Source organism: Lactuca virosa, chromosome 8, assembly GCF_052849685.1.
Source record: "Lactuca virosa cultivar CGN04683 chromosome 8, Lactuca_virosa_CGN04683_v6, whole genome shotgun sequence".
Classification (NCBI taxonomy): domain Eukaryota; kingdom Viridiplantae; phylum Streptophyta; class Magnoliopsida; order Asterales; family Asteraceae; genus Lactuca; species Lactuca virosa.
Genome location: NC_136433.1, coordinates 297,516,366 through 297,521,559, shown reverse-complemented (window position 1 = coordinate 297,521,559; position 5,194 = coordinate 297,516,366). Strand labels below are relative to the sequence as shown.

The window sequence follows — 5,194 nt, the reverse complement described above, 5'->3', positions numbered from 1 at the left end:
TTAATTAATTATTTTATATAACTAGACTTAAAATGCAGAAATTAAACAGATAAACTTAGAAACTTGACTCGTTTTATTTTAACAAAAAAGGACCTAGGATATAAATCGTCACCGGAAGGCTTTTTATTGGGTCTAGGTATTCACAAAGATATATATATATATATATATATATATATATATATATATATATATATATATATATATATATATATATATATATATATATATTACGTCCCTCAAACTACACAAGTTCGTGTTTTTGTCTCATGATTTCAATAGAACTGAAAAGCTACAAATATACTATAAAAAACTAGCTAAACAAAACCTTTAAATTCGTATCAAATTATCCCACACAATGCTAGCAAACGTAGTTCTAACACAGCAATATTTTAAATTTTCTATATTTTTTAATTTAGACAAATTTTCAAGTCTTTATATTTTTGTTTTTTCTAAATCTAGCATTTTCATTATTTTTTATTTCAACCTACTATGATATTTTCCTTTTTTCAATTCCCTACCCCGCACTTAAGTTATACAATTCCATCACTATATAAAAACAATTAAAGCATATAAAAAAAGAGGGGAAATGAACAAAATCTCATTGTCTATGTAGTCGTGAGATAGGATGACTGTCGTGGGTTGCTTATCAATACTAAGTTTAACTTTGTTTGTTGGAATACTTGTGGAAGTGAACATCCTTGTTGAAATTTAGTGAATCGTGTCAAATAAATATGAGGTAGACAACTACACTTTAGCACTAAAAAAGTTTGAATGGGGCGTTGCCACTCGTGGCAAATAATGGGCCACGACGTGGTTTCTGTAAAACTCTGGAACTTCAACTGCGAGAAAATATGTCATGACACGTAGTGAGAATTGGCACATTGCAGTCTTCATGTTGGGAAAAACAATCGCTATGTAATAGTAAATCGCGTCATGGGTTAGCTAGGCTCGCGCCACGTCTTCGTGAAAATATCTAAATTCTTCATCGTTGAATGAATCGAGCAATATGGAAGTATCTAATTTCTCGAAAGGTCCCTCGTATCAATTTTTTCCCATAAATAGCATTGAAAGCTCATTAGACTCCCCAGTTGCTCCATGTCGAATGTATACCCCACACTTATTTGTGTGTCACATCTGTTGCTTTCTTCTCGTAATAATCCACCCTACTCTTGCATTTTTTCCCATCATCAATTTACTATCTGAAAGTTTCTTTCAGCAAAAATAAGAGTCATCAAAAGCACTTTTATTCGTAACAAAACTAAAAGTAGAAATTTTAAAAATAAAAACTAAAATGAAAAGAAAATGCAAACTAATTTAAAACTCGGGTTGCCTCCCAATAACCGCTTCTTTTTGTGTGAGTCTTGAGTTGGACTCCAAAGTTAATAAACTTCTAATCTTCTCATTGCCAGTCCATTCGTTGCACTTAATACTCATTTTGGACCATTTCGTAAAATTTGACTCTTTGTTTCTAAAATCGACCAATCGAGCGTGAATCCATAAAATCCCGGAAATTCGACAAGGGTTGGAACCGGTTAGATAGTTATCAGAAATGGATCGGAAATAAGAACTCTCTCTAAAGACAGAATCGTCGTCCCATGCTTTGAAACACACTAGGAAAATCAGGGTATCGCGTTGTGGTAATGATCAAACCGTGTTGTGGTTCCTGCTTTTCAACTTGTTTGTGCTCATCATACGAGTCCCCTGCAAGCAACCTTTCTAACTCCTCCAAATCTTTTTCTGGATTAAACTACTATTCCTCTTCTAGCTCTAGTTCCTGTAACTCAGTTTGTTCTTGTTCTGGTTCGTCAGGTGAGATGTTTGCTAACCATCTTCCCAAGTTCTTCAAATATTTGTCTAAGTCATATCCCTTATCTTCAAGCTTTGATTCCTCTTCCACTTCCTCAAGAAAATCATCAAGAGCATCAAGGTTTGGAAAATACATAATATAAAAATTAAAAATTAAAAATTAAACTAAAAACAAAATTTAATCAATCAAATAAAAAATCCAAGATATGTAACCAAATTTTGACTTTATAAGATTCAAAGTATGATGCTATCATACAAAAGTATATGAAATAACATTCTTATTTCTTGGCGCGAGCCCTAAATTTTGTCGTAAAAAATATAAATATTACAAATTAGGTTGCAACCTTCTTGCACATAATAGATACCATGCATATTTGCTTTACTTATTGCACACACTCATTTTGTTTGTTCTTGTAATTGTAAATGTATAGGTTTCTATTGACCAACTTGCAATAAAGTCATTTGAAGAGAGAGAGATGAGGAAATCAATCATGTAGTTGAGATGACAAATGTTTACCTCGGGACTGGTAAAGACACTCTAGTGATGTCCATTCGGGAACTTATTAGCAGGAAAAGTGAGTACTAAAGAGTTTTTAATCATTTGTTTGCATATTATAGCATCCTACCTTCATTTCTTTGTATTACAACACTAGGTTATAGTATGTGGAAACCACAGTTGGTTTTTATAATTAGTTTTTTTTTAGTGAAAACTAATAATTATTAATCAATTGTTTTAAATAAATTATTATTTAAAAGACTTATATTTTTTAATTTATGTAAAATTTTAATCATTGTTTCAAATAAGTACGTGAAATTATTTTTCAAGATATATGGAACAATTTTTATTTGTGAATTAATGAAAAAGAAATCATATTCTATAATGAAATGTTAAATTAATTATAAAAATAAAACAACCAACGATAACTGAAGTAAATTAAAATTGATATATGTCAAATTAGAAAATTAAGTTGTTCAAATAAATATATATGTTAAAATATAACAAATTACAAATGAAAATTAACAATAAAGTTTTATTAAAAAAAAGATGTTATAAGAAATAATATTCTACAAACTATTTACAAATTTCTAAAAACTTGTTTATACATAACATTAGAAGTTTTATTTGTAGGTTTACCATCCTTATCTAAAATTAACAATTTTAGTCATTCTCTACTTTTAACTGTAGATAAGACAACATACAATTAACGATGTGTAAAAACCAGATCTTTAAGAAACACACTAACTTTAGATAAGGATTGTCATTGACTCTTGTTAATTGTCATTGAAAAACAAACGGTCAATGGAAATTCTCTTCTTGGAATTTGAGTGAGATTTTGTTTAGATGGAGTTAAGGACATTCTTGGAATAAAGCTCAAATTTCCAATATTAATTCCAAATATGATATATGATAAGTGTCTCGATAACATGTTTTCTCAAAGACATCACATGTAGTCTAGTACCATTACATAAGTCATTTTTCTTATCAATGTTTCTCAGTAACATAACTGAAACCCGATATATAACACATCATTTGTTTGTAATTTTATGTTCATATTATTTTTATCAATCAATTAAAATAAAAATACCTAAAAAAACATTTTTATTATTATATTAGAAAAAAATAAAAAATTCGTTTATATGTAAATTTAATTATTATGATAAAAAATAATTGCATTAGTTGATATTTTGTTAACAAATTAATATAAAAATATGAAAATAAAAATATACTATACAATATGTATTCATTTTCAATATTATTAAAATAAAAAAATTGTGACTTTTATTTTCTGCCCTAAATTTTTCGATGTCATAGAAAATTCCGCCACTACCAGCTACCTCTGCTCCGACTACATGTGTTCCAGCTACATTACTCAAACCCTAACTTTCTTTCTTCCATTGTGTAGATGAAAAAACGGAATAGTATACATCCATAGAATCAATCGGAAAATGAAGAAAAAATTACATTGAGTATAAGCAGATGCCAATCGCTCGTAATTGTGGTCGACTGAAGGTATGGAGTGTTGGATGTCGCACGACAGCAAGATTGAAGTTAAAACACTAAATAAAGTGTTTGTTTGTTTGTTTTGTTAACACAACATGAATATGTAGATAGAGAAAGTTACACGTTTGATTTTGCTATTTGATTTGCAGGATTTTTGTCGTTGTAGATAATACTCAAGTCAGAAGATGTTGAAAAGAAAAGATTAAAGTTGTTTAAGTGTGGAAGAAAGAATCGGGTATGTTTGCAAATTCTGTGTGAGTATATGGATAAAATTTTAATTTTGAAAATGCTATAAATTAGGCTCATATTTAGTCAAAATATAAATTTGATTAATATGATTAAATAAGAGATGGATTTTCTTTGATGTATTTTCCAAATAAGTATCACGTTGGCTTTTGGATTTAAGTCTTTCGATCATTGATATGGTTAAGATCAAAGGGACATACCAGTTTTCATATATGTACAAAGTAAACAAAAACTGGTATTGGCTTCCATAGCCATAATTTATGATCAATCTGGAATATCCCGGATACCATTTTTTCTTTATGAGCCGAATAATTCTTTGAGTTTGTATTATTTATGCCCTATTCTAAAGATTATGGATGTAATTTAATGGAATTTTGAATTTGGTTATATATGTATTAGAGGTTATGTTATTTTAATTTATTAAAAAATTAGGTACTTCTATTATAATTAAAAGTTAGGTACTTATATTACAAACTTAGATTTTCAAATTTGAAATTCGAACCATAATTAAATCCAACATAAACTAATTTTGACAATAAAAAAATATTTGGAAGAATAAAGTTCAAGTAATTTTTTTTTTGGAAAAGGCAAATAATGATATAAATAAGGCCAAAACAATGATAGCAAGAAGCTAAATTGCGACCAAGAGTACATAACAGAACAGGAAAAGAAATAACAGAAACATCATAACAAAAGAAGTTAGAGATGAAAATAAGGAGAACAGCTCCATGAGGCCCAAGAGGCACACCCATTTTTGGATCTGTAATTGTACCAAGTAAAAGAGGAAGAGATGATATTATCCGCCACTTTTGAGGGGGCCGCTTTAACCTTTTTGAAAACAACATCATTTCTTGCCAACCATATGCACCAAATGAAGCATGAGAAAATCAGATACGAGATCCCTTTTTTTATGGGAGTGTTTCCCCAGTCTGCAGCAAAGTCTGCAAGCTCCCACACGCTAGAGAATGACCTAGAATCCACCCCACACCAGCGATAGAACCAATAGAAGACCTCCTTCGTGAAAGCACACTCCAAGAAAAGATGACTTACAGTCTCAGGACCATTAGTACACAGGGAACAAGAATGGTCTGCCACATACACCCCTCTTTTTAAGCAAGTCAAAATACAACTGCACAATAA

At 29.9% G+C, this 5,194-nt stretch overlaps 1 long non-coding RNA gene across 1 annotated transcript; it reads left to right on the top strand.

The window, feature by feature from the left end:
* Window positions 1-3,589: 3,589 nt before the first annotated feature.
* On the top strand, window positions 3,590-4,416 carry LOC145128517 (uncharacterized). The gene is made up of 2 exons (XR_013716964.1): window positions 3,590-3,817; window positions 3,958-4,416. It is a non-coding gene; the product is annotated as an uncharacterized LOC145128517 (long non-coding RNA).
* The last annotated feature ends 778 nt before the right edge of the window (window positions 4,417-5,194 follow it).